Source organism: Schistocerca nitens, chromosome 6, assembly GCF_023898315.1.
Source record: "Schistocerca nitens isolate TAMUIC-IGC-003100 chromosome 6, iqSchNite1.1, whole genome shotgun sequence".
NCBI lineage: Eukaryota > Metazoa > Arthropoda > Insecta > Orthoptera > Acrididae > Schistocerca > Schistocerca nitens.
The window spans coordinates 115,991,434-116,018,911 of NC_064619.1; the positions used below are offsets into that span (position 1 = coordinate 115,991,434).

Below are 27,478 nucleotides of genomic sequence, written 5' to 3' on the forward strand. Positions count from 1 at the left end.
TCCTTGCAGGAAGGTTAAAAAAATGAATGCCTTCTGTGAGGTTCGAACTCACGACCCCTGGTTTACGAGACCAGTGCTCTACCACTGAGCTAAGAAGGCGGCAGCTTAGCGTTTGTGAGCTATCCCCGAATTGTCACTTCATCATACTGAATCTTGCAGCCCTCGACCAGATATCGGATTTGGCACACAGCTGCTGCAGGGGGTGTCCACATTGCCGTTTTCCAAATCTCTTGACTGTTTCGCCCTTACGATCGACGACGAGCGTCGGGCCACCAGAAGTTTGCGGTCTGCACAATCCTGTCCTAGTGCACAGCTTGTGGGATAGCGTGGCTCGACTGCGAAATGCGCCTTTCGGCTCCTCTCTCTGGCTACAGTATGCTGTTGTCCACAGTGGCACTGGCGTTGCCCATGGGGCTTCATGTAAGGCGACTGCACGTCTCTCGGCCAACAGCGGCCCACTGCAGATCGACACTTAAGAGCCACCAAATACAAATCGACATCGAGAGACAGGCCCTGTCATATGGCAGTCGCGACGTATACGCTGAAATTGAATGTAAAGAATACGTCTTTTGTAGTGGGCGTCGCTCTACTGCAGTGCACACATGACGAATAAATAGGAAAAGAGTAGAACGTCTGTGTAGGGCCATGTTTTTACCTACAGTGTCACTTGGCTGAATGTGTATAAGGCTCTGTGGCATCACTCAAACACAGGCAAATTGTCACGCTAGCTGTGTATCTCTAACAAAGTTGACGTATGTCCTCACCTCGGTGCCGGTTAAAACGATTTCGCCCCCGGGTGGGCTCGAACCACCAACCTTTCGGTTAACAGCCGAACGCGCTAGCCGATTGCGCCACGGAGGCCTTGAATTTGGCTCACTTGTGCTCTGTATATCAACGCAATTCGTATACCTTCTGCAGGAATCTCGCAGAATGGTAGCATCTGCTTGCGCCTCTTCACATGGATAACGTGCATGCACACTGTAGCGAGGCTCGTACACGAATGACATCGCCAAGCATGACATTATACTACAAAATGCATACAAACCACTGTTGTGCCTATGCATTCAGAAAACCTCTGAGGCCAGTAGAATACTTTTCATAGGCTGTAGAACATCCCTTTCATTCAGTGTACTGCCATGTGTTAGATGCTGCTCGAGATAGCTCCGCTCCTTGCAGGAAGGTTAAAAAAATGAATGCCTTCTGTGAGGTTCGAACTCACGACCCCTGGTTTACGAGACCAGTGCTCTACCACTGAGCTAAGAAGGCGGCAGCTTAGCGTTTGTGAGCTATCCCCGAATTGTCACTTCATCATACTGAATCTTGCAGCCCTCGACCAGATATCGGATTTGGCACACAGCTGCTGCAGGGGGTGTCCACATTGCCGTTTTCCAAATCTCTTGACTGTTTCGCCCTTACGATCGACGACGAGCGTCGGGCCACCAGAAGTTTGCGGTCTGCACAATCCTGTCCTAGTGCACAGCTTGTGGGATAGCATGGCTCGACTGCGAAATGCGCCTTTCGGCTCCTCTCTCTGGCTACAGTATGCTGTTGTCCACAGTGGCACTGTCGTTGCCCATGGGGCTTCATGTAAGGCGACTGCACGTCTCTCGGCCAACAGCGGCCCACTGCAGATCGACACTTAAGAGACACCAAATACAAATCGACATCGAGAGACAGGCCCTGTCATATGGCAGTCGCGACGTATACGCTGAAATTGAATGTAAAGAATACGTCTTTTGTAGTGGGCGTCGCTCTACTGCAGTGCACACATGACGAATAAATAGGAAAAGAGTAGAACGTCTGTGTAGGGCCATGTTTTTACCTACAGTGTCACTTGGCTGAATGTGTATAAGGCTCTGTGGCATCACTCAAACACAGGCAAATTGTCACGCTAGCTGTGTATCTCTAACAAAGTTGACGTATGTCCTCACCTCGGTGCCGGTTAAAACGATTTCGCCCCCGGGTGGGCTCGAACCACCAACCTTTCGGTTAACAGCCGAACGCGCTAGCCGATTGCGCCACGGAGGCCTTGAATTTGGCTCACTTGTGCTCTGTATATCAACGCAATTCGTATACCTTCTGCAGGAATCTCGCAGAATGGTAGCATCTGCTTGCGCCTCTTCACATGGATAACGTGCATGCACACTGTAGCGAGGCTCGTACACGAATGACATCGCCAAGCATGACATTATACTACAAAATGCATACAAACCACTGTTGTGCCTATGCATTCAGAAAACCTCTGAGGCCAGTAGAATACTTTTCATAGGCTGTAGAACATCCCTTTCATTCAGTGTACTGCCATGTGTTAGATGCTGCTCGAGATAGCTCCGCTCCTTGCAGGAAGGTTAAAAAAATGAATGCCTTCTGTGAGGTTCGAACTCACGACCCCTGGTTTACGAGACCAGTGCTCTACCACTGAGCTAAGAAGGCGGCAGCTTAGCGTTTGTGAGCTATCCCCGAATTGTCACTTCATCATACTGAATCTTGCAGCCCTCGACCAGATATCGGATTTGGCACACAGCTGCTGCAGGGGGTGTCCACATTGCCGTTTTCCAAATCTCTTGACTGTTTCGCCCTTACGATCGACGACGAGCGTCGGGCCACCAGAAGTTTGCGGTCTGCACAATCCTGTCCTAGTGCACAGCTTGTGGGATAGCGTGGCTCGACTGCGAAATGCGCCTTTCGGCTCCTCTCTCTGGCTACAGTATGCTGTTGTCCACAGTGGCACTGGCGTTGCCCATGGGGCTTCATGTAAGGCGACTGCACGTCTCTCGGCCAACAGCGGCCCACTGCAGATCGACACTTAAGAGACACCAAATACAAATCGACATCGAGAGACAGGCCCTGTCATATGGCAGTCGCGACGTATACGCTGAAATTGAATGTAAAGAATACGTCTTTTGTAGTGGGCGTCGCTCTACTGCAGTGCACACATGACGAATAAATAGGAAAAGAGTAGAACGTCTGTGTAGGGCCATGTTTTTACCTACAGTGTCACTTGGCTGAATGTGTATAAGGCTCTGTGGCATCACTCAAACACAGCCAAATTGTCACGCTAGCTGTGTATCTCTAACAAAGTTGACGTATGTCCTCACCTCGGTGCCGGTTAAAACGATTTCGCCCCCGGGTGGGCTCGAACCACCAACCTTTCGGTTAACAGCCGAACGCGCTAGCCGATTGCGCCACGGAGGCCTTGAATTTGGCTCACTTGTGCTCTGTATATCAACGCAATTCGTATACCTTCTGCAGGAATCTCGCAGAATGGTAGCATCTGCTTGCGCCTCTTCACATGGATAACGTGCATGCACACTGTAGCGAGGCTCGTACACGAATGACATCGCCAAGCATGACATTATACTACAAAATGCATACAAACCACTGTTGTGCCTATGCATTCAGAAAACCTCTGAGGCCAGTAGAATACTTTTCATAGGCTGTAGAACATCCCTTTCATTCAGTGTACTGCCATGTGTTAGATGCTGCTCGAGATAGCTCCGCTCCTTGCAGGAAGGTTAAAAAAATGAATGCCTTCTGTGAGGTTCGAACTCACGACCCCTGGTTTACGAGACCAGTGCTCTACCACTGAGCTAAGAAGGCGGCAGCTTAGCGTTTGTGAGCTATCCCCGAATTGTCACTTCATCATACTGAATCTTGCAGCCCTCGACCAGATATCGGATTTGGCACACAGCTGCTGCAGGGGGTGTCCACATTGCCGTTTTCCAAATCTCTTGACTGTTTCGCCCTTACGATCGACGACGAGCGTCGGGCCACCAGAAGTTTGCGGTCTGCACAATCCTGTCCTAGTGCACAGCTTGTGGGATAGCGTGGCTCGACTGCGAAATGCGCCTTTCGGCTCCTCTCTCTGGCTACAGTATGCTGTTGTCCACAGTGGCACTGGCGTTGCCCATGGGGCTTCATGTAAGGCGACTGCACGTCTCTCGGCCAACAGCGGCCCACTGCAGATCGACACTTAAGATACACCAAATACAAATCGACATCGAGAGACAGGCCCTGTCATATGGCAGTCGCGACGTATACGCTGAAATTGAATGTAAAGAATACGTCTTTTGTAGTGGGCGTCGCTCTACTGCAGTGCACACATGACGAATAAATAGGAAAAGAGTAGAACGTCTGTGTAGGGCCATGTTTTTACCTACAGTGTCACTTGGCTGAATGTGTATAAGGCTCTGTGGCATCACTCAAACACAGGCAAATTGTCACGCTAGCTGTGTATCTCTAACAAAGTTGACGTATGTCCTCACCTCGGTGCCGGTTAAAACGATTTCGCCCCCGGGTGGGCTCGAACCACCAACCTTTCGGTTAACAGCCGAACGCGCTAGCCGATTGCGCCACGGAGGCCTTGAATTTGGCTCACTTGTGCTCTGTATATCAACGCAATTCGTATACCTTCTGCAGGAATCTCGCAGAATGGTAGCATCTGCTTGCGCCTCTTCACATGGATAACGTGCATGCACACTGTAGCGAGGCTCGTACACGAATGACATCGCCAAGCATGACATTATACTACAAAATGCATACAAACCACTGTTGTGCCTATGCATTCAGAAAACCTCTGAGGCCAGTAGAATACTTTTCATAGGCTGTAGAACATCCCTTTCATTCAGTGTACTGCCATGTGTTAGATGCTGCTCGAGATAGCTCCGCTCCTTGCAGGAAGGTTAAAAAAATGAATGCCTTCTGTGAGGTTCGAACTCACGACCCCTGGTTTACGAGACCAGTGCTCTACCACTGAGCTAAGAAGGCGGCAGCTTAGCGTTTGTGAGCTATCCCCGAATTGTCACTTCATCATACTGAATCTTGCAGCCCTCGACCAGATATCGGATTTGGCACACAGCTGCTGCAGGGGGTGTCCACATTGCCGTTTTCCAAATCTCTTGACTGTTTCGCCCTTACGATCGACGACGAGCGTCGGGCCACCAGAAGTTTGCGGTCTGCACAATCCTGTCCTAGTGCACAGCTTGTGGGATAGCGTGGCTCGACTGCGAAATGCGCCTTTCGGCTCCTCTCTCTGGCTACAGTATGCTGTTGTCCACAGTGGCACTGGCGTTGCCCATGGGGCTTCATGTAAGGCGACTGCACGTCTCTCGGCCAACAGCGGCCCACTGCAGATCGACACTTAAGAGACACCAAATACAAATCGACATCGAGAGACAGGCCCTGTCATATGGCAGTCGCGACGTATACGCTGAAATTGAATGTAAAGAATACGTCTTTTGTAGTGGGCGTCGCTCTACTGCAGTGCACACATGACGAATAAATAGGAAAAGAGTAGAACGTCTGTGTAGGGCCATGTTTTTACCTACAGTGTCACTTGGCTGAATGTGTATAAGGCTCTGTGGCATCACTCAAACACAGGCAAATTGTCACGCTAGCTGTGTATCTCTAACAAAGTTGACGTATGTCCTCACCTCGGTGCCGGTTAAAACGATTTCGCCCCCGGGTGGGCTCGAACCACCAACCTTTCGGTTAACAGCCGAACGCGCTAGCCGATTGCGCCACGGAGGCCTTGAATTTGGCTCACTTGTGCTCTGTATATCAACGCAATTCGTATACCTTCTGCAGGAATCTCGCAGAATGGTAGCATCTGCTTGCGCCTCTTCACATGGATAACGTGCATGCACACTGTAGCGAGGCTCGTACACGAATGACATCGCCAAGCATGACATTATACTACAAAATGCATACAAACCACTGTTGTGCCTATGCATTCAGAAAACCTCTGAGGCCAGTAGAATACTTTTCATAGGCTGTAGAACATCCCTTTCATTCAGTGTACTGCCATGTGTTAGATGCTGCTCGAGATAGCTCCGCTCCTTGCAGGAAGGTTAAAAAAATGAATGCCTTCTGTGAGGTTCGAACTCACGACCCCTGGTTTACGAGACCAGTGCTCTACCACTGAGCTAAGAAGGCGGCAGCTTAGCGTTTGTGAGCTATCCCCGAATTGTCACTTCATCATACTGAATCTTGCAGCCCTCGACCAGATATCGGATTTGGCACACAGCTGCTGCAGGGGGTGTCCACATTGCCGTTTTCCAAATCTCTTGACTGTTTCGCCCTTACGATCGACGACGAGCGTCGGGCCACCAGAAGTTTGCGGTCTGCACAATCCTGTCCTAGTGCACAGCTTGTGGGATAGCGTGGCTCGACTGCGAAATGCGCCTTTCGGCTCCTCTCTCTGGCTACAGTATGCTGTTGTCCACAGTGGCACTGGCGTTGCCCATGGGGCTTCATGTAAGGCGACTGCACGTCTCTCGGCCAACAGCGGCCCACTGCAGATCGACACTTAAGAGACACCAAATACAAATCGACATCGAGAGACAGGCCCTGTCATATGGCAGTCGCGACGTATACGCTGAAATTGAATGTAAAGAATACGTCTTTTGTAGTGGGCGTCGCTCTACTGCAGTGCACACATGACGAATAAATAGGAAAAGAGTAGAACGTCTGTGTAGGGCCATGTTTTTACCTACAGTGTCACTTGGCTGAATGTGTATAAGGCTCTGTGGCATCACTCAAACACAGGCAAATTGTCACGCTAGCTGTGTATCTCTAACAAAGTTGACGTATGTCCTCACCTCGGTGCCGGTTAAAACGATTTCGCCCCCGGGTGGGCTCGAACCACCAACCTTTCGGTTAACAGCCGAACGCGCTAGCCGATTGCGCCACGGAGGCCTTGAATTTGGCTCACTTGTGCTCTGTATATCAACGCAATTCGTATACCTTCTGCAGGAATCTCGCAGAATGGTAGCATCTGCTTGCGCCTCTTCACATGGATAACGTGCATGCACACTGTAGCGAGGCTCGTACACGAATGACATCGCCAAGCATGACATTATACTACAAAATGCATACAAACCACTGTTGTGCCTATGCATTCAGAAAACCTCTGAGGCCAGTAGAATACTTTTCATAGGCTGTAGAACATCCCTTTCATTCAGTGTACTGCCATGTGTTAGATGCTGCTCGAGATAGCTCCGCTCCTTGCAGGAAGGTTAAAAAAATGAATGCCTTCTGTGAGGTTCGAACTCACGACCCCTGGTTTACGAGACCAGTGCTCTACCACTGAGCTAAGAAGGCGGCAGCTTAGCGTTTGTGAGCTATCCCCGAATTGTCACTTCATCATACTGAATCTTGCAGCCCTCGACCAGATATCGGATTTGGCACACAGCTGCTGCAGGGGGTGTCCACATTGCCGTTTTCCAAATCTCTTGACTGTTTCGCCCTTACGATCGACGACGAGCGTCGGGCCACCAGAAGTTTGCGGTCTGCACAATCCTGTCCTAGTGCACAGCTTGTGGGATAGCGTGGCTCGACTGCGAAATGCGCCTTTCGGCTCCTCTCTCTGGCTACAGTATGCTGTTGTCCACAGTGGCACTGGCGTTGCCCATGGGGCTTCATGTAAGGCGACTGCACGTCTCTCGGCCAACAGCGGCCCACTGCAGATCGACACTTAAGAGACACCAAATACAAATCGACATCGAGAGACAGGCCCTGTCATATGGCAGTCGCGACGTATACGCTGAAATTGAATGTAAAGAATACGTCTTTTGTAGTGGGCGTCGCTCTACTGCAGTGCACACATGACGAATAAATAGGAAAAGAGTAGAACGTCTGTGTAGGGCCATGTTTTTACCTACAGTGTCACTTGGCTGAATGTGTATAAGGCTCTGTGGCATCACTCAAACACAGGCAAATTGTCACGCTAGCTGTGTATCTCTAACAAAGTTGACGTATGTCCTCACCTCGGTGCCGGTTAAAACGATTTCGCCCCCGGGTGGGCTCGAACCACCAACCTTTCGGTTAACAGCCGAACGCGCTAGCCGATTGCGCCACGGAGGCCTTGAATTTGGCTCACTTGTGCTCTGTATATCAACGCAATTGGTATACCTTCTGCAGGAATCTCGCAGAATGGTAGCATCTGCTTGCGCCTCTTCACATGGATAACGTGCATGCACACTGTAGCGAGGCTCGTACACGAATGACATCGCCAAGCATGACATTATACTACAAAATGCATACAAACCACTGTTGTGCCTATGCATTCAGAAAACCTCTGAGGCCAGTAGAATACTTTTCATAGGCTGTAGAACATCCCTTTCATTCAGTGTACTGCCATGTGTTAGATGCTGCTCGAGATAGCTCCGCTCCTTGCAGGAAGGTTAAAAAAATGAATGCCTTCTGTGAGGTTCGAACTCACGACCCCTGGTTTACGAGACCAGTGCTCTACCACTGAGCTAAGAAGGCGGCAGCTTAGCGTTTGTGAGCTATCCCCGAATTGTCACTTCATCATACTGAATCTTGCAGCCCTCGACCAGATATCGGATTTGGCACACAGCTGCTGCAGGGGGTGTCCACATTGCCGTTTTCCAAATCTCTTGACTGTTTCGCCCTTACGATCGACGACGAGCGTCGGGCCACCAGAAGTTTGCGGTCTGCACAATCCTGTCCTAGTGCACAGCTTGTGGGATAGCGTGGCTCGACTGCGAAATGCGCCTTTCGGCTCCTCTCTCTGGCTACAGTATGCTGTTGTCCACAGTGGCACTGGCGTTGCCCATGGGGCTTCATGTAAGGCGACTGCACGTCTCTCGGCCAACAGCGGCCCACTGCAGATCGACACTTAAGAGACACCAAATACAAATCGACATCGAGAGACAGGCCCTGTCATATGGCAGTCGCGACGTATACGCTGAAATTGAATGTAAAGAATACGTCTTTTGTAGTGGGCGTCGCTCTACTGCAGTGCACACATGACGAATAAATAGGAAAAGAGTAGAACGTCTGTGTAGGGCCATGTTTTTACCTACAGTGTCACTTGGCTGAATGTGTATAAGGCTCTGTGGCATCACTCAAACACAGCCAAATTGTCACGCTAGCTGTGTATCTCTAACAAAGTTGACGTATGTCCTCACCTCGGTGCCGGTTAAAACGATTTCGCCCCCGGGTGGGCTCGAACCACCAACCTTTCGGTTAACAGCCGAACGCGCTAGCCGATTGCGCCACGGAGGCCTTGAATTTGGCTCACTTGTGCTCTGTATATCAACGCAATTCGTATACCTTCTGCAGGAATCTCGCAGAATGGTAGCATCTGCTTGCGCCTCTTCACATGGATAACGTGCATGCACACTGTAGCGAGGCTCGTACACGAATGACATCGCCAAGCATGACATTATACTACAAAATGCATACAAACCACTGTTGTGCCTATGCATTCAGAAAACCTCTGAGGCCAGTAGAATACTTTTCATAGGCTGTAGAACATCCCTTTCATTCAGTGTACTGCCATGTGTTAGATGCTGCTCGAGATAGCTCCGCTCCTTGCAGGAAGGTTAAAAAAATGAATGCCTTCTGTGAGGTTCGAACTCACGACCCCTGGTTTACGAGACCAGTGCTCTACCACTGAGCTAAGAAGGCGGCAGCTTAGCGTTTGTGAGCTATCCCCGAATTGTCACTTCATCATACTGAATCTTGCAGCCCTCGACCAGATATCGGATTTGGCACACAGCTGCTGCAGGGGGTGTCCACATTGCCGTTTTCCAAATCTCTTGACTGTTTCGCCCTTACGATCGACGACGAGCGTCGGGCCACCAGAAGTTTGCGGTCTGCACAATCCTGTCCTAGTGCACAGCTTGTGGGATAGCGTGGCTCGACTGCGAAATGCGCCTTTCGGCTCCTCTCTCTGGCTACAGTATGCTGTTGTCCACAGTGGCACTGGCGTTGCCCATGGGGCTTCATGTAAGGCGACTGCACGTCTCTCGGCCAACAGCGGCCCACTGCAGATCGACACTTAAGAGACACCAAATACAAATCGACATCGAGAGACAGGCCCTGTCATATGGCAGTCGCGACGTATACGCTGAAATTGAATGTAAAGAATACGTCTTTTGTAGTGGGCGTCGCTCTACTGCAGTGCACACATGACGAATAAATAGGAAAAGAGTAGAACGTCTGTGTAGGGCCATGTTTTTACCTACAGTGTCACTTGGCTGAATGTGTATAAGGCTCTGTGGCATCACTCAAACACAGCCAAATTGTCACGCTAGCTGTGTATCTCTAACAAAGTTGACGTATGTCCTCACCTCGGTGCCGGTTAAAACGATTTCGCCCCCGGGTGGGCTCGAACCACCAACCTTTCGGTTAACAGCCGAACGCGCTAGCCGATTGCGCCACGGAGGCCTTGAATTTGGCTCACTTGTGCTCTGTATATCAACGCAATTCGTATACCTTCTGCAGGAATCTCGCAGAATGGTAGCATCTGCTTGCGCCTCTTCACATGGATAACGTGCATGCACACTGTAGCGAGGCTCGTACACGAATGACATCGCCAAGCATGACATTATACTACAAAATGCATACAAACCACTGTTGTGCCTATGCATTCAGAAAACCTCTGAGGCCAGTAGAATACTTTTCATAGGCTGTAGAACATCCCTTTCATTCAGTGTACTGCCATGTGTTAGATGCTGCTCGAGATAGCTCCGCTCCTTGCAGGAAGGTTAAAAAAATGAATGCCTTCTGTGAGGTTCGAACTCACGACCCCTGGTTTACGAGACCAGTGCTCTACCACTGAGCTAACAAGGCGGCAGCTTAGCGTTTGTGAGCTATCCCCGAATTGTCACTTCATCATACTGAATCTTGCAGCCCTCGACCAGATATCGGATTTGGCACACAGCTGCTGCAGGGGGTGTCCACATTGCCGTTTTCCAAATCTCTTGACTGTTTCGCCCTTACGATCGACGACGAGCGTCGGGCCACCAGAAGTTTGCGGTCTGCACAATCCTGTCCTAGTGCACAGCTTGTGGGATAGCGTGGCTCGACTGCGAAATGCGCCTTTCGGCTCCTCTCTCTGGCTACAGTATGCTGTTGTCCACAGTGGCACTGGCGTTGCCCATGGGGCTTCATGTAAGGCGACTGCACGTCTCTCGGCCAACAGCGGCCCACTGCAGATCGACACTTAAGAGACACCAAATACAAATCGACATCGAGAGACAGGCCCTGTCATATGGCAGTCGCGACGTATACGCTGAAATTGAATGTAAAGAATACGTCTTTTGTAGTGGGCGTCGCTCTACTGCAGTGCACACATGACGAATAAATAGGAAAAGAGTAGAACGTCTGTGTAGGGCCATGTTTTTACCTACAGTGTCACTTGGCTGAATGTGTATAAGGCTCTGTGGCATCACTCAAACACAGGCAAATTGTCACGCTAGCTGTGTATCTCTAACAAAGTTGACGTATGTCCTCACCTCGGTGCCGGTTAAAACGATTTCGCCCCCGGGTGGGCTCGAACCACCAACCTTTCGGTTAACAGCCGAACGCGCTAGCCGATTGCGCCACGGAGGCCTTGAATTTGGCTCACTTGTGCTCTGTATATCAACGCAATTCGTATACCTTCTGCAGGAATCTCGCAGAATGGTAGCATCTGCTTGCGCCTCTTCACATGGATAACGTGCATGCACACTGTAGCGAGGCTCGTACACGAATGACATCGCCAAGCATGACATTATACTACAAAATGCATACAAACCACTGTTGTGCCTATGCATTCAGAAAACCTCTGAGGCCAGTAGAATACTTTTCATAGGCTGTAGAACATCCCTTTCATTCAGTGTACTGCCATGTGTTAGATGCTGCTCGAGATAGCTCCGCTCCTTGCAGGAAGGTTAAAAAAATGAATGCCTTCTGTGAGGTTCGAACTCACGACCCCTGGTTTACGAGACCAGTGCTCTACCACTGAGCTAAGAAGGCGGCAGCTTAGCGTTTGTGAGCTATCCCCGAATTGTCACTTCATCATACTGAATCTTGCAGCCCTCGACCAGATATCGGATTTGGCACACAGCTGCTGCAGGGGGTGTCCACATTGCCGTTTTCCAAATCTCTTGACTGTTTCGCCCTTACGATCGACGACGAGCGTCGGGCCACCAGAAGTTTGCGGTCTGCACAATCCTGTCCTAGTGCACAGCTTGTGGGATAGCGTGGCTCGACTGCGAAATGCGCCTTTCGGCTCCTCTCTCTGGCTACAGTATGCTGTTGTCCACAGTGGCACTGGCGTTGCCCATGGGGCTTCATGTAAGGCGACTGCACGTCTCTCGGCCAACAGCGGCCCACTGCAGATCGACACTTAAGAGACACCAAATACAAATCGACATCGAGAGACAGGCCCTGTCATATGGCAGTCGCGACGTATACGCTGAAATTGAATGTAAAGAATACGTCTTTTGTAGTGGGCGTCGCTCTACTGCAGTGCACACATGACGAATAAATAGGAAAAGAGTAGAACGTCTGTGTAGGGCCATGTTTTTACCTACAGTGTCACTTGGCTGAATGTGTATAAGGCTCTGTGGCATCACTCAAACACAGCCAAATTGTCACGCTAGCTGTGTATCTCTAACAAAGTTGACGTATGTCCTCACCTCGGTGCCGGTTAAAACGATTTCGCCCCCGGGTGGGCTCGAACCACCAACCTTTCGGTTAACAGCCGAACGCGCTAGCCGATTGCGCCACGGAGGCCTTGAATTTGGCTCACTTGTGCTCTGTATATCAACGCAATTCGTATACCTTCTGCAGGAATCTCGCAGAATGGTAGCATCTGCTTGCGCCTCTTCACATGGATAACGTGCATGCACACTGTAGCGAGGCTCGTACACGAATGACATCGCCAAGCATGACATTATACTACAAAATGCATACAAACCACTGTTGTGCCTATGCATTCAGAAAACCTCTGAGGCCAGTAGAATACTTTTCATAGGCTGTAGAACATCCCTTTCATTCAGTGTACTGCCATGTGTTAGATGCTGCTCGAGATAGCTCCGCTCCTTGCAGGAAGGTTAAAAAAATGAATGCCTTCTGTGAGGTTCGAACTCACGACCCCTGGTTTACGAGACCAGTGCTCTACCACTGAGCTAAGAAGGCGGCAGCTTAGCGTTTGTGAGCTATCCCCGAATTGTCACTTCATCATACTGAATCTTGCAGCCCTCGACCAGATATCGGATTTGGCACACAGCTGCTGCAGGGGGTGTCCACATTGCCGTTTTCCAAATCTCTTGACTGTTTCGCCCTTACGATCGACGACGAGCGTCGGGCCACCAGAAGTTCGCGGTCTGCACAATCCTGTCCTAGTGCACAGCTTGTGGGATAGCATGGCTCGACTGCGAAATGCGCCTTTCGGCTCCTCTCTCTGGCTACAGTATGCTGTTGTCCACAGTGGCACTGGCGTTGCCCATGGGGCTTCATGTAAGGCGACTGCACGTCTCTCGGCCAACAGCGGCCCACTGCAGATCGACACTTAAGAGACACCAAATACAAATCGACATCGAGAGACAGGCCCTGTCATATGGCAGTCGCGACGTATACGCTGAAATTGAATGTAAAGAATACGTCTTTTGTAGTGGGCGTCGCTCTACTGCAGTGCACACATGACGAATAAATAGGAAAAGAGTAGAACGTCTGTGTAGGGCCATGTTTTTACCTACAGTGTCACTTGGCTGAATGTGTATAAGGCTCTGTGGCATCACTCAAACACAGGCAAATTGTCACGCTAGCTGTGTATCTCTAACAAAGTTGACGTATGTCCTCACCTCGGTGCCGGTTAAAACGATTTCGCCCCCGGGTGGGCTCGAACCACCAACCTTTCGGTTAACAGCCGAACGCGCTAGCCGATTGCGCCACGGAGGCCTTGAATTTGGCTCACTTGTGCTCTGTATATCAACGCAATTGGTATACCTTCTGCAGGAATCTCGCAGAATGGTAGCATCTGCTTGCGCCTCTTCACATGGATAACGTGCATGCACACTGTAGCGAGGCTCGTACACGAATGACATCGCCAAGCATGACATTATACTACAAAATGCATACAAACCACTGTTGTGCCTATGCATTCAGAAAACCTCTGAGGCCAGTAGAATACTTTTCATAGGCTGTAGAACATCCCTTTCATTCAGTGTACTGCCATGTGTTAGATGCTGCTCGAGATAGCTCCGCTCCTTGCAGGAAGGTTAAAAAAATGAATGCCTTCTGTGAGGTTCGAACTCACGACCCCTGGTTTACGAGACCAGTGCTCTACCACTGAGCTAAGAAGGCGGCAGCTTAGCGTTTGTGAGCTATCCCCGAATTGTCACTTCATCATACTGAATCTTGCAGCCCTCGACCAGATATCGGATTTGGCACACAGCTGCTGCAGGGGGTGTCCACATTGCCGTTTTCCAAATCTCTTGACTGTTTCGCCCTTACGATCGACGACGAGCGTCGGGCCACCAGAAGTTTGCGGTCTGCACAATCCTGTCCTAGTGCACAGCTTGTGGGATAGCGTGGCTCGACTGCGAAATGCGCCTTTCGGCTCCTCTCTCTGGCTACAGTATGCTGTTGTCCACAGTGGCACTGGCGTTGCCCATGGGGCTTCATGTAAGGCGACTGCACGTCTCTCGGCCAACAGCGGCCCACTGCAGATCGACACTTAAGAGACACCAAATACAAATCGACATCGAGAGACAGGCCCTGTCATATGGCAGTCGCGACGTATACGCTGAAATTGAATGTAAAGAATACGTCTTTTGTAGTGGGCGTCGCTCTACTGCAGTGCACACATGACGAATAAATAGGAAAAGAGTAGAACGTCTGTGTAGGGCCATGTTTTTACCTACAGTGTCACTTGGCTGAATGTGTATAAGGCTCTGTGGCATCACTCAAACACAGGCAAATTGTCACGCTAGCTGTGTATCTCTAACAAAGTTGACGTATGTCCTCACCTCGGTGCCGGTTAAAACGATTTCGCCCCCGGGTGGGCTCGAACCACCAACCTTTCGGTTAACAGCCGAACGCGCTAGCCGATTGCGCCACGGAGGCCTTGAATTTGGCTCACTTGTGCTCTGTATATCAACGCAATTCGTATACCTTCTGCAGGAATCTCGCAGAATGGTAGCATCTGCTTGCGCCTCTTCACATGGATAACGTGCATGCACACTGTAGCGAGGCTCGTACACGAATGACATCGCCAAGCATGACATTATACTACAAAATGCATACAAACCACTGTTGTGCCTATGCATTCAGAAAACCTCTGAGGCCAGTAGAATACTTTTCATAGGCTGTAGAACATCCCTTTCATTCAGTGTACTGCCATGTGTTAGATGCTGCTCGAGATAGCTCCGCTCCTTGCAGGAAGGTTAAAAAAATGAATGCCTTCTGTGAGGTTCGAACTCACGACCCCTGGTTTACGAGACCAGTGCTCTACCACTGAGCTAAGAAGGCGGCAGCTTAGCATTTGTGAGCTATCCCCGAATTGTCACTTCATCATACTGAATCTTGCAGCCCTCGACCAGATATCGGATTTGGCACACAGCTGCTGCAGGGGGTGTCCACATTGCCGTTTTCCAAATCTCTTGACTGTTTCGCCCTTACGATCGACGACGAGCGTCGGGCCACCAGAAGTTTGCGGTCTGCACAATCCTGTCCTAGTGCACAGCTTGTGGGATAGCGTGGCTCGACTGCGAAATGCGCCTTTCGGCTCCTCTCTCTGGCTACAGTATGCTGTTGTCCACAGTGGCACTGGCGTTGCCCATGGGGCTTCATGTAAGGCGACTGCACGTCTCTCGGCCAACAGCGGCCCACTGCAGATCGACACTTAAGAGACACCAAATACAAATCGACATCGAGAGACAGGCCCTGTCATATGGCAGTCGCGACGTATACGCTGAAATTGAATGTAAAGAATACGTCTTTTGTAGTGGGCGTCGCTCTACTGCAGTGCACACATGACGAATAAATAGGAAAAGAGTAGAACGTCTGTGTAGGGCCATGTTTTTACCTACAGTGTCACTTGGCTGAATGTGTATAAGGCTCTGTGGCATCACTCAAACACAGGCAAATTGTCACGCTAGCTGTGTATCTCTAACAAAGTTGACGTATGTCCTCACCTCGGTGCCGGTTAAAACGATTTCGCCCCCGGGTGGGCTCGAACCACCAACCTTTCGGTTAACAGCCGAACGCGCTAGCCGATTGCGCCACGGAGGCCTTGAATTTGGCTCACTTTTGCTCTGTATATCAACGCAATTCGTATACCTTCTGCAGGAATCTCGCAGAATGGTAGCATCTGCTTGCGCCTCTTCACATGGATAACGTGCATGCACACTGTAGCGAGGCTCGTACACGAATGACATCGCCAAGCATGACATTATACTACAAAATGCATACAAACCACTGTTGTGCCTATGCATTCAGAAAACCTCTGAGGCCAGTAGAATACTTTTCATAGGCTGTAGAACATCCCTTTCATTCAGTGTACTGCCATGTGTTAGATGCTGCTCGAGATAGCTCCACTCCTTGCAGGAAGGTTAAAAAAATGAATGCCTTCTGTGAGGTTCGAACTCACGACCCCTGGTTTACGAGACCAGTGCTCTACCACTGAGCTAAGAAGGCGGCAGCTTAGCGTTTGTGAGCTATCCCCGAATTGTCACTTCATCATACTGAATCTTGCAGCCCTCGACCAGATATCGGATTTGGCACACAGCTGCTGCAGGGGGTGTCCACATTGCCGTTTTCCAAATCTCTTGACTGTTTCGCCCTTACGATCGACGACGAGCGTCGGGCCACCAGAAGTTTGCGGTCTGCACAATCCTGTCCTAGTGCACAGCTTGTGGGATAGCGTGGCTCGACTGCGAAATGCGCCTTTCGGCTCCTCTCTCTGGCTACAGTATGCTGTTGTCCACAGTGGCACTGGCGTTGCCCATGGGGCTTCATGTAAGGCGACTGCACGTCTCTCGGCCAACAGCGGCCCACTGCAGATCGACACTTAAGAGACACCAAATACAAATCGACATCGAGAGACAGGCCCTGTCATATGGCAGTCGCGACGTATACGCTGAAATTGAATGTAAAGAATACGTCTTTTGTAGTGGGCGTCGCTCTACTGCAGTGCACACATGACGAATAAATAGGAAAAGAGTAGAACGTCTGTGTAGGGCCATGTTTTTACCTACAGTGTCACTTGGCTGAATGTGTATAAGGCTCTGTGGCATCACTCAAACACAGCCAAATTGTCACGCTAGCTGTGTATCTCTAACAAAGTTGACGTATGTCCTCACCTCGGTGCCGGTTAAAACGATTTCGCCCCCGGGTGGGCTCGAACCACCAACCTTTCGGTTAACAGCCGAACGCGCTAGCCGATTGCGCCACGGAGGCCTTGAATTTGGCTCACTTGTGCTCTGTATATCAACGCAATTCGTATACCTTCTGCAGGAATCTCGCAGAATGGTAGCATCTGCTTGCGCCTCTTCACATGGATAACGTGCATGCACACTGTAGCGAGGCTCGTACACGAATGACATCGCCAAGCATGACATTATACTACAAAATGCATACAAACCACTGTTGTGCCTATGCATTCAGAAAACCTCTGAGGCCAGTAGAATACTTTTCATAGGCTGTAGAACATCCCTTTCATTCAGTGTACTGCCATGTGTTAGATGCTGCTCGAGATAGCTCCGCTCCTTGCAGGAAGGTTAAAAAAATGAATGCCTTCTGTGAGGTTCGAACTCACGACCCCTGGTTTACGAGACCAGTGCTCTACCACTGAGCTAAGAAGGCGGCAGCTTAGCATTTGTGAGCTATCCCCGAATTGTCACTTCATCATACTGAATCTTGCAGCCCTCGACCAGATATCGGATTTGGCACACAGCTGCTGCAGGGGGTGTCCACATTGCCGTTTTCCAAATCTCTTGACTGTTTCGCCCTTACGATCGACGACGAGCGTCGGGCCACCAGAAGTTTGCGGTCTGCACAATCCTGTCCTAGTGCACAGCTTGTGGGATAGCGTGGCTCGACTGCGAAATGCGCCTTTCGGCTCCTCTCTCTGGCTACAGTATGCTGTTGTCCACAGTGGCACTGGCGTTGCCCATGGGGCTTCATGTAAGGCGACTGCACGTCTCTCGGCCAACAGCGGCCCACTGCAGATCGACACTTAAGAGACACCAAATACAAATCGACATCGAGAGACAGGCCCTGTCATATGGCAGTCGCGACGTATACGCTGAAATTGAATGTAAAGAATACGTCTTTTGTAGTGGGCGTCGCTCTACTGCAGTGCACACATGACGAATAAATAGGAAAAGAGTAGAACGTCTGTGTAGGGCCATGTTTTTACCTACAGTGTCACTTGGCTGAATGTGTATAAGGCTCTGTGGCATCACTCAAACACAGGCAAATTGTCACGCTAGCTGTGTATCTCTAACAAAGTTGACGTATGTCCTCACCTCGGTGCCGGTTAAAACGATTTCGCCCCCGGGTGGGCTCGAACCACCAACCTTTCGGTTAACAGCCGAACGCGCTAGCCGATTGCGCCACGGAGGCCTTGAATTTGGCTCACTTGTGCTCTGTATATCAACGCAATTCGTATACCTTCTGCAGGAATCTCGCAGAATGGTAGCATCTGCTTGCGCCTCTTCACATGGATAACGTGCATGCACACTGTAGCGAGGCTCGTACACGAATGACATCGCCAAGCATGACATTATACTACAAAATGCATACAAACCACTGTTGTGCCTATGCATTCAGAAAACCTCTGAGGCCAGTAGAATACTTTTCATAGGCTGTAGAACATCCCTTTCATTCAGTGTACTGCCATGTGTTAGATGCTGCTCGAGATAGCTCCGCTCCTTGCAGGAAGGTTAAAAAAATGAATGCCTTCTGTGAGGTTCGAACTCACGACCCCTGGTTTACGAGACCAGTGCTCTACCACTGAGCTAAGAAGGCGGCAGCTTAGCGTTTGTGAGCTATCCCCGAATTGTCACTTCATCATACTGAATCTTGCAGCCCTCGACCAGATATCGGATTTGGCACACAGCTGCTGCAGGGGGTGTCCACATTGCCGTTTTCCAAATCTCTTGACTGTTTCGCCCTTACGATCGACGACGAGCGTCGGGCCACCAGAAGTTTGCGGTCTGCACAATCCTGTCCTAGTGCACAGCTTGTGGGATAGCGTGGCTCGACTGCGAAATGCGCCTTTCGGCTCCTCTCTCTGGCTACAGTATGCTGTTGTCCACAGTGGCACTGGCGTTGCCCATGGGGCTTCATGTAAGGCGACTGCACGTCTCTCGGCCAACAGCGGCCCACTGCAGATCGACACTTAAGATACACCAAATACAAATCGACATCGAGAGACAGGCCCTGTCATATGGCAGTCGCGACGTATACGCTGAAATTGAATGTAAAGAATACGTCTTTTGTAGTGGGCGTCGCTCTACTGCAGTGCACACATGACGAATAAATAGGAAAAGAGTAGAACGTCTGTGTAGGGCCATGTTTTTACCTACAGTGTCACTTGGCTGAATGTGTATAAGGCTCTGTGGCATCACTCAAACACAGGCAAATTGTCACGCTAGCTGTGTATCTCTAACAAAGTTGACGTATGTCCTCACCTCGGTGCCGGTTAAAACGATTTCGCCCCCGGGTGGGCTCGAACCACCAACCTTTCGGTTAACAGCCGAACGCGCTAGCCGATTGCGCCACGGAGGCCTTGAATTTGGCTCACTTGTGCTCTGTATATCAACGCAATTCGTATACCTTCTGCAGGAATCTCGCAGAATGGTAGCATCTGCTTGCGCCTCTTCACATGGATAACGTGCATGCACACTGTAGCGAGGCTCGTACACGAATGACATCGCCAAGCATGACATTATACTACAAAATGCATACAAACCACTGTTGTGCCTATGCATTCAGAAAACCTCTGAGGCCAGTAGAATACTTTTCATAGGCTGTAGAACATCCCTTTCATTCAGTGTACTGCCATGTGTTAGATGCTGCTCGAGATAGCTCCGCTCCTTGCAGGAAGGTTAAAAAAATGAATGCCTTCTGTGAGGTTCGAACTCACGACCCCTGGTTTACGAGACCAGTGCTCTACCACTGAGCTAAGAAGGCGGCAGCTTAGCGTTTGTGAGCTATCCCCGAATTGTCACTTCATCATACTGAATCTTGCAGCCCTCGACCAGATATCGGATTTGGCACACAGCTGCTGCAGGGGGTGTCCACATTGCCGTTTTCCAAATCTCTTGACTGTTTCGCCCTTACGATCGACGACGAGCGTCGGGCCACCAGAAGTTTGCGGTCTGCACAATCCTGTCCTAGTGCACAGCTTGTGGGATAGCGTGGCTCGACTGCGAAATGCGCCTTTCGGCTCCTCTCTCTGGCTACAGTATGCTGTTGTCCACAGTGGCACTGGCGTTGCCCATGGGGCTTCATGTAAGGCGACTGCACGTCTCTCGGCCAACAGCGGCCCACTGCAGATCGACACTTAAGAGACACCAAATACAAATCGACATCGAGAGACAGGCCCTGTCATATGGCAGTCGCGACGTATACGCTGAAATTGAATGTAAAGAATACGTCTTTTGTAGTGGGCGTCGCTCTACTGCAGTGCACACATGACGAATAAATAGGAAAAGAGTAGAACGTCTGTGTAGGGCCATGTTTTTACCTACAGTGTCACTTGGCTGAATGTGTATAAGGCTCTGTGGCATCACTCAAACACAGGCAAATTGTCACGCTAGCTGTGTATCTCTAACAAAGTTGACGTATGTCCTCACCTCGGTGCCGGTTAAAACGATTTCGCCCCCGGGTGGGCTCGAACCACCAACCTTTCGGTTAACAGCCGAACGCGCTAGCCGATTGCGCCACGGAGGCCTTGAATTTGGCTCACTTGTGCTCTGTATATCAACGCAATTCGTATACCTTCTGCAGGAATCTCGCAGAATGGTAGCATCTGCTTGCGCCTCTTCACATGGATAACGTGCATGCACACTGTAGCGAGGCTCGTACACGAATGACATCGCCAAGCATGACATTATACTACAAAATGCATACAAACCACTGTTGTGCCTATGCATTCAGAAAACCTCTGAGGCCAGTAGAATACTTTTCATAGGCTGTAGAACATCCCTTTCATTCAGTGTACTGCCATGTGTTAGATGCTGCTCGAGATAGCTCCGCTCCTTGCAGGAAGGTTAAAAAAATGAATGCCTTCTGTGAGGTTCGAACTCACGACCCCTGGTTTACGAGACCAGTGCTCTACCACTGAGCTAAGAAGGCGGCAGCTTAGCGTTTGTGAGCTATCCCCGAATTGTCACTTCATCATACTGAATCTTGCAGCCCTCGACCAGATATCGGATTTGGCACACAGCTGCTGCAGGGGGTGTCCACATTGCCGTTTTCCAAATCTCTTGACTGTTTCGCCCTTACGATCGACGACGAGCGTCGGGCCACCAGAAGTTTGCGGTCTGCACAATCCTGTCCTAGTGCACAGCTTGTGGGATAGCGTGGCTCGACTGCGAAATGCGCCTTTCGGCTCCTCTCTCTGGCTACAGTATGCTGTTGTCCACAGTGGCACTGGCGTTGCCCATGGGGCTTCATGTAAGGCGACTGCACGTCTCTCGGCCAACAGCGGCCCACTGCAGATCGACACTTAAGAGACACCAAATACAAATCGACATCGAGAGACAGGCCCTGTCATATGGCAGTCGCGACGTATACGCTGAAATTGAATGTAAAGAATACGTCTTTTGTAGTGGGCGTCGCTCTACTGCAGTGCACACATGACGAATAAATAGGAAAAGAGTAGAACGTCTGTGTAGGGCCATGTTTTTACCTACAGTGTCACTTGGCTGAATGTGTATAAGGCTCTGTGGCATCACTCAAACACAGGCAAATTGTCACGCTAGCTGTGTATCTCTAACAAAGTTGACGTATGTCCTCACCTCGGTGCCGGTTAAAACGATTTCGCCCCCGGGTGGGCTCGAACCACCAACCTTTCGGTTAACAGCCGAACGCGCTAGCCGATTGCGCCACGGAGGCCTTGAATTTGGCTCACTTGTGCTCTGTATATCAACGCAATTCGTATACCTTCTGCAGGAATCTCGCAGAATGGTAGCATCTGCTTGCGCCTCTTCACATGGATAACGTGCATGCACACTGTAGCGAGGCTCGTACACGAATGACATCGCCAAGCATGACATTATACTACAAAATGCATACAAACCACTGTTGTGCCTATGCATTCAGAAAACCTCTGAGGCCAGTAGAATACTTTTCATAGGCTGTAGAACATCCCTTTCATTCAGTGTACTGCCATGTGTTAGATGCTGCTCGAGATAGCTCCGCTCCTTGCAGGAAGGTTAAAAAAATGAATGCCTTCTGTGAGGTTCGAACTCACGACCCCTGGTTTACGAGACCAGTGCTCTACCACTGAGCTAAGAAGGCGGCAGCTTAGCGTTTGTGAGCTATCCCCGAATTGTCACTTCATCATACTGAATCTTGCAGCCCTCGACCAGATATCGGATTTGGCACACAGCTGCTGCAGGGGGTGTCCACATTGCCGTTTTCCAAATCTCTTGACTGTTTCGCCCTTACGATCGACGACGAGCGTCGGGCCACCAGAAGTTTGCGGTCTGCACAATCCTGTCCTAGTGCACAGCTTGTGGGATAGCGTGGCTCGACTGCGAAATGCGCCTTTCGGCTCCTCTCTCTGGCTACAGTATGCTGTTGTCCACAGTGGCACTGGCGTTGCCCATGGGGCTTCATGTAAGGCGACTGCACGTCTCTCGGCCAACAGCGGCCCACTGCAGATCGACACTTAAGAGACACCAAATACAAATCGACATCGAGAGACAGGCCCTGTCATATGGCAGTCGCGACGTATACGCTGAAATTGAATGTAAAGAATACGTCTTTTGTAGTGGGCGTCGCTCTACTGCAGTGCACACATGACGAATAAATAGGAAAAGAGTAGAACGTCTGTGTAGGGCCATGTTTTTACCTACAGTGTCACTTGGCTGAATGTGTATAAGGCTCTGTGGCATCACTCAAACACAGGCAAATTGTCACGCTAGCTGTGTATCTCTAACAAAGTTGACGTATGTCCTCACCTCGGTGCCGGTTAAAACGATTTCGCCCCCGGGTGGGCTCGAACCACCAACCTTTCGGTTAACAGCCGAACGCGCTAGCCGATTGCGCCACGGAGGCCTTGAATTTGGCTCACTTGTGCTCTGTATATCAACGCAATTGGTATACCTTCTGCAGGAATCTCGCAGAATGGTAGCATCTGCTTGCGCCTCTTCACATGGATAACGTGCATGCACACTGTAGCGAGGCTCGTACACGAATGACATCGCCAAGCATGACATTATACTACAAAATGCATACAAACCACTGTTGTGCCTATGCATTCAGAAAACCTCTGAGGCCAGTAGAATACTTTTCATAGGCTGTAGAACATCCCTTTCATTCAGTGTACTGCCATGTGTTAGATGCTGCTCGAGATAGCTCCGCTCCTTGCAGGAAGGTTAAAAAAATGAATGCCTTCTGTGAGGTTCGAACTCACGACCCCTGGTTTACGAGACCAGTGCTCTACCACTGAGCTAAGAAGGCGGCAGCTTAGCGTTTGTGAGCTATCCCCGAATTGTCACTTCATCATACTGAATCTTGCAGCCCTCGACCAGATATCGGATTTGGCACACAGCTGCTGCAGGGGGTGTCCACATTGCCGTTTTCCAAATCTCTTGACTGTTTCGCCCTTACGATCGACGACGAGCGTCGGGCCACCAGAAGTTTGCGGTCTGCACAATCCTGTCCTAGTGCACAGCTTGTGGGATAGCGTGGCTCGACTGCGAAATGCGCCTTTCGGCTCCTCTCTCTGGCTACAGTATGCTGTTGTCCACAGTGGCACTGGCGTTGCCCATGGGGCTTCATGTAAGGCGACTGCACGTCTCTCGGCCAACAGCGGCCCACTGCAGATCGACACTTAAGAGACACCAAATACAAATCGACATCGAGAGACAGGCCCTGTCATATGGCAGTCGCGACGTATACGCTGAAATTGAATGTAAAGAATACGTCTTTTGTAGTGGGCGTCGCTCTACTGCAGTGCACACATGACGAATAAATAGGAAAAGAGTAGAACGTCTGTGTAGGGCCATGTTTTTACCTACAGTGTCACTTGGCTGAATGTGTATAAGGCTCTGTGGCATCACTCAAACACAGCCAAATTGTCACGCTAGCTGTGTATCTCTAACAAAGTTGACGTATGTCCTCACCTCGGTGCCGGTTAAAACGATTTCGCCCCCGGGTGGGCTCGAACCACCAACCTTTCGGTTAACAGCCGAACGCGCTAGCCGATTGCGCCACGGAGGCCTTGAATTTGGCTCACTTGTGCTCTGTATATCAACGCAATTCGTATACCTTCTGCAGGAATCTCGCAGAATGGTAGCATCTGCTTGCGCCTCTTCACATGGATAACGTGCATGCACACTGTAGCGAGGCTCGTACACGAATGACATCGCCAAGCATGACATTATACTACAAAATGCATACAAACCACTGTTGTGCCTATGCATTCAGAAAACCTCTGAGGCCAGTAGAATACTTTTCATAGGCTGTAGAACATCCCTTTCATTCAGTGTACTGCCATGTGTTAGATGCTGCTCGAGATAGCTCCGCTCCTTGCAGGAAGGTTAAAAAAATGAATGCCTTCTGTGAGGTTCGAACTCACGACCCCTGGTTTACGAGACCAGTGCTCTACCACTGAGCTAAGAAGGCGGCAGCTTAGCGTTTGTGAGCTATCCCCGAATTGTCACTTCATCATACTGAATCTTGCAGCCCTCGACCAGATATCGGATTTGGCACACAGCTGCTGCAGGGGGTGTCCACATTGCCGTTTTCCAAATCTCTTGACTGTTTCGCCCTTACGATCGACGACGAGCGTCGGGCCACCAGAAGTTTGCGGTCTGCACAATCCTGTCCTAGTGCACAGCTTGTGGGATAGCGTGGCTCGACTGCGAAATGCGCCTTTCGGCTCCTCTCTCTGGCTACAGTATGCTGTTGTCCACAGTGGCACTGGCGTTGCCCATGGGGCTTCATGTAAGGCGACTGCACGTCTCTCGGCCAACAGCGGCCCACTGCAGATCGACACTTAAGAGACACCAAATACAAATCGACATCGAGAGACAGGCCCTGTCATATGGCAGTCGCGACGTATACGCTGAAATTGAATGTAAAGAATACGTCTTTTGTAGTGGGCGTCGCTCTACTGCAGTGCACACATGACGAATAAATAGGAAAAGAGTAGAACGTCTGTGTAGGGCCATGTTTTTACCTACAGTGTCACTTGGCTGAATGTGTATAAGGCTCTGTGGCATCACTCAAACACAGGCAAATTGTCACGCTAGCTGTGTATCTCTAACAAAGTTGACGTATGTCCTCACCTCGGTGCCGGTTAAAACGATTTCGCCCCCGGGTGGGCTCGAACCACCAACCTTTCGGTTAACAGCCGAACGCGCTAGCCGATTGCGCCACGGAGGCCTTGAATTTGGCTCACTTGTGCTCTGTATATCAACGCAATTCGTATACCTTCTGCAGGAATCTCGCAGAATGGTAGCATCTGCTTGCGCCTCTTCACATGGATAACGTGCATGCACACTGTAGCGAGGCTCGTACACGAATGACATCGCCAAGCATGACATTATACTACAAAATGCATACAAACCACTGTTGTGCCTATGCATTCAGAAAACCTCTGAGGCCAGTAGAATACTTTTCATAGGCTGTAGAACATCCCTTTCATTCAGTGTACTGCCATGTGTTAGATGCTGCTCGAGATAGCTCCGCTCCTTGCAGGAAGGTTAAAAAAATGAATGCCTTCTGTGAGGTTCGAACTCACGACCCCTGGTTTACGAGACCAGTGCTCTACCACTGAGCTAACAAGGCGGCAGCTTAGCGTTTGTGAGCTATCCCCGAATTGTCACTTCATCATACTGAATCTTGCAGCCCTCGACCAGATATCGGATTTGGCACACAGCTGCTGCAGGGGGTGTCCACATTGCCGTTTTCCAAATCTCTTGACTGTTTCGCCCTTACGATCGACGACGAGCGTCGGGCCACCAGAAGTTTGCGGTCTGCACAATCCTGTCCTAGTGCACAGCTTGTGGGATAGCGTGGCTCGACTGCGAAATGCGCCTTTCGGCTCCTCTCTCTGGCTACAGTATGCTGTTGTCCACAGTGGCACTGGCGTTGCCCATGGGGCTTCATGTAAGGCGACTGCACGTCTCTCGGCCAACAGCGGCCCACTGCAGATCGACACTTAAGAGACACCAAATACAAATCGACATCGAGAGACAGGCCCTGTCATATGGCAGTCGCGACGTATACGCTGAAATTGAATGTAAAGAATACGTCTTTTGTAGTGGGCGTCGCTCTACTGCAGTGCACACATGACGAATAAATAGGAAAAGAGTAGAACGTCTGTGTAGGGCCATGTTTTTACCTACAGTGTCACTTGGCTGAATGTGTATAAGGCTCTGTGGCATCACTCAAACACAGGCAAATTGTCACGCTAGCTGTGTATCTCTAACAAAGTTGACGTATGTCCTCACCTCGGTGCCGGTTAAAACGATTTCGCCCCCGGGTGGGCTCGAACCACCAACCTTTCGGTTAACAGCCGAACGCGCTAGCCGATTGCGCCACGGAGGCCTTGAATTTGGCTCACTTGTGCTCTGTATATCAACGCAATTCGTATACCTTCTGCAGGAATCTCGCAGAATGGTAGCATCTGCTTGCGCCTCTTCACATGGATAACGTGCATGCACACTGTAGCGAGGCTCGTACACGAATGACATCGCCAAGCATGACATTATACTACAAAATGCATACAAACCACTGTTGTGCCTATGCATTCAGAAAACCTCTGAGGCCAGTAGAATACTTTTCATAGGCTGTAGAACATCCCTTTCATTCAGTGTACTGCCATGTGTTAGATGCTGCTCGAGATAGCTCCGCTCCTTGCAGGAAGGTTAAAAAAATGAATGCCTTCTGTGAGGTTCGAACTCACGACCCCTGGTTTACGAGACCAGTGCTCTACCACTGAGCTAAGAAGGCGGCAGCTTAGCGTTTGTGAGCTATCCCCGAATTGTCACTTCATCATACTGAATCTTGCAGCCCTCGACCAGATATCGGATTTGGCACACAGCTGCTGCAGGGGGTGTCCACATTGCCGTTTTCCAAATCTCTTGACTGTTTCGCCCTTACGATCGACGACGAGCGTCGGGCCACCAGAAGTTTGCGGTCTGCACAATCCTGTCCTAGTGCACAGCTTGTGGGATAGCGTGGCTCGACTGCGAAATGCGCCTTTCGGCTCCTCTCTCTGGCTACAGTATGCTGTTGTCCACAGTGGCACTGGCGTTGCCCATGGGGCTTCATGTAAGGCGACTGCACGTCTCTCGGCCAACAGCGGCCCACTGCAGATCGACACTTAAGAGACACCAAATACAAATCGACATCGAGAGACAGGCCCTGTCATATGGCAGTCGCGACGTATACGCTGAAATTGAATGTAAAGAATACGTCTTTTGTAGTGGGCGTCGCTCTACTGCAGTGCACACATGACGAATAAATAGGAAAAGAGTAGAACGTCTGT

The 27,478-nt window shown here is 50.2% G+C and overlaps 47 non-coding genes across 47 annotated transcripts; all 47 read right to left on the reverse strand.

The window, feature by feature from the left end:
- Positions 1-27: 27 nt before the first annotated feature.
- Trnat-cgu (transfer RNA threonine (anticodon CGU)) lies at positions 28-99 on the reverse strand. Its single transcript has one exon. It is a non-coding gene; the product is annotated as a tRNA-Thr (tRNA).
- Positions 100-787: 688 nt separating this feature from the next.
- Trnan-guu (transfer RNA asparagine (anticodon GUU)) lies at positions 788-861 on the reverse strand. Its single transcript has one exon. It is a non-coding gene; the product is annotated as a tRNA-Asn (tRNA).
- A 333-nt stretch (positions 862-1,194) lies between these two features.
- On the reverse strand, positions 1,195-1,266 carry Trnat-cgu (transfer RNA threonine (anticodon CGU)). The gene has a single exon. It is a non-coding gene; the product is annotated as a tRNA-Thr (tRNA).
- Positions 1,267-1,954: 688 nt separating this feature from the next.
- Positions 1,955-2,028, reverse strand: Trnan-guu (transfer RNA asparagine (anticodon GUU)). The gene has a single exon. It is a non-coding gene; the product is annotated as a tRNA-Asn (tRNA).
- A 333-nt stretch (positions 2,029-2,361) lies between these two features.
- Positions 2,362-2,433, reverse strand: Trnat-cgu (transfer RNA threonine (anticodon CGU)). The gene has a single exon. It is a non-coding gene; the product is annotated as a tRNA-Thr (tRNA).
- A 688-nt stretch (positions 2,434-3,121) lies between these two features.
- Trnan-guu (transfer RNA asparagine (anticodon GUU)) lies at positions 3,122-3,195 on the reverse strand. The gene has a single exon. It is a non-coding gene; the product is annotated as a tRNA-Asn (tRNA).
- A 333-nt stretch (positions 3,196-3,528) lies between these two features.
- On the reverse strand, positions 3,529-3,600 carry Trnat-cgu (transfer RNA threonine (anticodon CGU)). The gene has a single exon. It is a non-coding gene; the product is annotated as a tRNA-Thr (tRNA).
- Positions 3,601-4,288: 688 nt separating this feature from the next.
- On the reverse strand, positions 4,289-4,362 carry Trnan-guu (transfer RNA asparagine (anticodon GUU)). Its single transcript has one exon. It is a non-coding gene; the product is annotated as a tRNA-Asn (tRNA).
- Positions 4,363-4,695: 333 nt separating this feature from the next.
- Positions 4,696-4,767, reverse strand: Trnat-cgu (transfer RNA threonine (anticodon CGU)). Its single transcript has one exon. It is a non-coding gene; the product is annotated as a tRNA-Thr (tRNA).
- Positions 4,768-5,455: 688 nt separating this feature from the next.
- On the reverse strand, positions 5,456-5,529 carry Trnan-guu (transfer RNA asparagine (anticodon GUU)). Its single transcript has one exon. It is a non-coding gene; the product is annotated as a tRNA-Asn (tRNA).
- A 333-nt stretch (positions 5,530-5,862) lies between these two features.
- Trnat-cgu (transfer RNA threonine (anticodon CGU)) lies at positions 5,863-5,934 on the reverse strand. Its single transcript has one exon. It is a non-coding gene; the product is annotated as a tRNA-Thr (tRNA).
- Positions 5,935-6,622: 688 nt separating this feature from the next.
- On the reverse strand, positions 6,623-6,696 carry Trnan-guu (transfer RNA asparagine (anticodon GUU)). The gene has a single exon. It is a non-coding gene; the product is annotated as a tRNA-Asn (tRNA).
- A 333-nt stretch (positions 6,697-7,029) lies between these two features.
- Positions 7,030-7,101, reverse strand: Trnat-cgu (transfer RNA threonine (anticodon CGU)). The gene has a single exon. It is a non-coding gene; the product is annotated as a tRNA-Thr (tRNA).
- Positions 7,102-7,789: 688 nt separating this feature from the next.
- Positions 7,790-7,863, reverse strand: Trnan-guu (transfer RNA asparagine (anticodon GUU)). The gene has a single exon. It is a non-coding gene; the product is annotated as a tRNA-Asn (tRNA).
- Positions 7,864-8,196: 333 nt separating this feature from the next.
- Trnat-cgu (transfer RNA threonine (anticodon CGU)) lies at positions 8,197-8,268 on the reverse strand. The gene has a single exon. It is a non-coding gene; the product is annotated as a tRNA-Thr (tRNA).
- A 688-nt stretch (positions 8,269-8,956) lies between these two features.
- Trnan-guu (transfer RNA asparagine (anticodon GUU)) lies at positions 8,957-9,030 on the reverse strand. Its single transcript has one exon. It is a non-coding gene; the product is annotated as a tRNA-Asn (tRNA).
- Positions 9,031-9,363: 333 nt separating this feature from the next.
- Positions 9,364-9,435, reverse strand: Trnat-cgu (transfer RNA threonine (anticodon CGU)). The gene has a single exon. It is a non-coding gene; the product is annotated as a tRNA-Thr (tRNA).
- A 688-nt stretch (positions 9,436-10,123) lies between these two features.
- Positions 10,124-10,197, reverse strand: Trnan-guu (transfer RNA asparagine (anticodon GUU)). Its single transcript has one exon. It is a non-coding gene; the product is annotated as a tRNA-Asn (tRNA).
- A 333-nt stretch (positions 10,198-10,530) lies between these two features.
- Trnat-cgu (transfer RNA threonine (anticodon CGU)) lies at positions 10,531-10,602 on the reverse strand. Its single transcript has one exon. It is a non-coding gene; the product is annotated as a tRNA-Thr (tRNA).
- Positions 10,603-11,290: 688 nt separating this feature from the next.
- On the reverse strand, positions 11,291-11,364 carry Trnan-guu (transfer RNA asparagine (anticodon GUU)). Its single transcript has one exon. It is a non-coding gene; the product is annotated as a tRNA-Asn (tRNA).
- A 333-nt stretch (positions 11,365-11,697) lies between these two features.
- Trnat-cgu (transfer RNA threonine (anticodon CGU)) lies at positions 11,698-11,769 on the reverse strand. The gene has a single exon. It is a non-coding gene; the product is annotated as a tRNA-Thr (tRNA).
- A 688-nt stretch (positions 11,770-12,457) lies between these two features.
- Positions 12,458-12,531, reverse strand: Trnan-guu (transfer RNA asparagine (anticodon GUU)). The gene has a single exon. It is a non-coding gene; the product is annotated as a tRNA-Asn (tRNA).
- Positions 12,532-12,864: 333 nt separating this feature from the next.
- Positions 12,865-12,936, reverse strand: Trnat-cgu (transfer RNA threonine (anticodon CGU)). Its single transcript has one exon. It is a non-coding gene; the product is annotated as a tRNA-Thr (tRNA).
- Positions 12,937-13,624: 688 nt separating this feature from the next.
- Positions 13,625-13,698, reverse strand: Trnan-guu (transfer RNA asparagine (anticodon GUU)). The gene has a single exon. It is a non-coding gene; the product is annotated as a tRNA-Asn (tRNA).
- A 333-nt stretch (positions 13,699-14,031) lies between these two features.
- Trnat-cgu (transfer RNA threonine (anticodon CGU)) lies at positions 14,032-14,103 on the reverse strand. The gene has a single exon. It is a non-coding gene; the product is annotated as a tRNA-Thr (tRNA).
- Positions 14,104-14,791: 688 nt separating this feature from the next.
- Positions 14,792-14,865, reverse strand: Trnan-guu (transfer RNA asparagine (anticodon GUU)). The gene has a single exon. It is a non-coding gene; the product is annotated as a tRNA-Asn (tRNA).
- A 333-nt stretch (positions 14,866-15,198) lies between these two features.
- On the reverse strand, positions 15,199-15,270 carry Trnat-cgu (transfer RNA threonine (anticodon CGU)). Its single transcript has one exon. It is a non-coding gene; the product is annotated as a tRNA-Thr (tRNA).
- Positions 15,271-15,958: 688 nt separating this feature from the next.
- Trnan-guu (transfer RNA asparagine (anticodon GUU)) lies at positions 15,959-16,032 on the reverse strand. Its single transcript has one exon. It is a non-coding gene; the product is annotated as a tRNA-Asn (tRNA).
- A 333-nt stretch (positions 16,033-16,365) lies between these two features.
- On the reverse strand, positions 16,366-16,437 carry Trnat-cgu (transfer RNA threonine (anticodon CGU)). Its single transcript has one exon. It is a non-coding gene; the product is annotated as a tRNA-Thr (tRNA).
- A 688-nt stretch (positions 16,438-17,125) lies between these two features.
- On the reverse strand, positions 17,126-17,199 carry Trnan-guu (transfer RNA asparagine (anticodon GUU)). The gene has a single exon. It is a non-coding gene; the product is annotated as a tRNA-Asn (tRNA).
- A 333-nt stretch (positions 17,200-17,532) lies between these two features.
- Trnat-cgu (transfer RNA threonine (anticodon CGU)) lies at positions 17,533-17,604 on the reverse strand. Its single transcript has one exon. It is a non-coding gene; the product is annotated as a tRNA-Thr (tRNA).
- Positions 17,605-18,292: 688 nt separating this feature from the next.
- Positions 18,293-18,366, reverse strand: Trnan-guu (transfer RNA asparagine (anticodon GUU)). The gene has a single exon. It is a non-coding gene; the product is annotated as a tRNA-Asn (tRNA).
- Positions 18,367-18,699: 333 nt separating this feature from the next.
- On the reverse strand, positions 18,700-18,771 carry Trnat-cgu (transfer RNA threonine (anticodon CGU)). The gene has a single exon. It is a non-coding gene; the product is annotated as a tRNA-Thr (tRNA).
- Positions 18,772-19,459: 688 nt separating this feature from the next.
- On the reverse strand, positions 19,460-19,533 carry Trnan-guu (transfer RNA asparagine (anticodon GUU)). The gene has a single exon. It is a non-coding gene; the product is annotated as a tRNA-Asn (tRNA).
- Positions 19,534-19,866: 333 nt separating this feature from the next.
- On the reverse strand, positions 19,867-19,938 carry Trnat-cgu (transfer RNA threonine (anticodon CGU)). Its single transcript has one exon. It is a non-coding gene; the product is annotated as a tRNA-Thr (tRNA).
- Positions 19,939-20,626: 688 nt separating this feature from the next.
- Positions 20,627-20,700, reverse strand: Trnan-guu (transfer RNA asparagine (anticodon GUU)). The gene has a single exon. It is a non-coding gene; the product is annotated as a tRNA-Asn (tRNA).
- A 333-nt stretch (positions 20,701-21,033) lies between these two features.
- Positions 21,034-21,105, reverse strand: Trnat-cgu (transfer RNA threonine (anticodon CGU)). The gene has a single exon. It is a non-coding gene; the product is annotated as a tRNA-Thr (tRNA).
- A 688-nt stretch (positions 21,106-21,793) lies between these two features.
- Positions 21,794-21,867, reverse strand: Trnan-guu (transfer RNA asparagine (anticodon GUU)). The gene has a single exon. It is a non-coding gene; the product is annotated as a tRNA-Asn (tRNA).
- Positions 21,868-22,200: 333 nt separating this feature from the next.
- Positions 22,201-22,272, reverse strand: Trnat-cgu (transfer RNA threonine (anticodon CGU)). The gene has a single exon. It is a non-coding gene; the product is annotated as a tRNA-Thr (tRNA).
- Positions 22,273-22,960: 688 nt separating this feature from the next.
- Trnan-guu (transfer RNA asparagine (anticodon GUU)) lies at positions 22,961-23,034 on the reverse strand. The gene has a single exon. It is a non-coding gene; the product is annotated as a tRNA-Asn (tRNA).
- Positions 23,035-23,367: 333 nt separating this feature from the next.
- On the reverse strand, positions 23,368-23,439 carry Trnat-cgu (transfer RNA threonine (anticodon CGU)). The gene has a single exon. It is a non-coding gene; the product is annotated as a tRNA-Thr (tRNA).
- A 688-nt stretch (positions 23,440-24,127) lies between these two features.
- On the reverse strand, positions 24,128-24,201 carry Trnan-guu (transfer RNA asparagine (anticodon GUU)). The gene has a single exon. It is a non-coding gene; the product is annotated as a tRNA-Asn (tRNA).
- Positions 24,202-24,534: 333 nt separating this feature from the next.
- On the reverse strand, positions 24,535-24,606 carry Trnat-cgu (transfer RNA threonine (anticodon CGU)). Its single transcript has one exon. It is a non-coding gene; the product is annotated as a tRNA-Thr (tRNA).
- Positions 24,607-25,294: 688 nt separating this feature from the next.
- Trnan-guu (transfer RNA asparagine (anticodon GUU)) lies at positions 25,295-25,368 on the reverse strand. Its single transcript has one exon. It is a non-coding gene; the product is annotated as a tRNA-Asn (tRNA).
- Positions 25,369-25,701: 333 nt separating this feature from the next.
- On the reverse strand, positions 25,702-25,773 carry Trnat-cgu (transfer RNA threonine (anticodon CGU)). Its single transcript has one exon. It is a non-coding gene; the product is annotated as a tRNA-Thr (tRNA).
- Positions 25,774-26,461: 688 nt separating this feature from the next.
- On the reverse strand, positions 26,462-26,535 carry Trnan-guu (transfer RNA asparagine (anticodon GUU)). The gene has a single exon. It is a non-coding gene; the product is annotated as a tRNA-Asn (tRNA).
- Positions 26,536-26,868: 333 nt separating this feature from the next.
- On the reverse strand, positions 26,869-26,940 carry Trnat-cgu (transfer RNA threonine (anticodon CGU)). Its single transcript has one exon. It is a non-coding gene; the product is annotated as a tRNA-Thr (tRNA).
- Between the last annotated feature and the right edge of the window lie 538 nt (positions 26,941-27,478).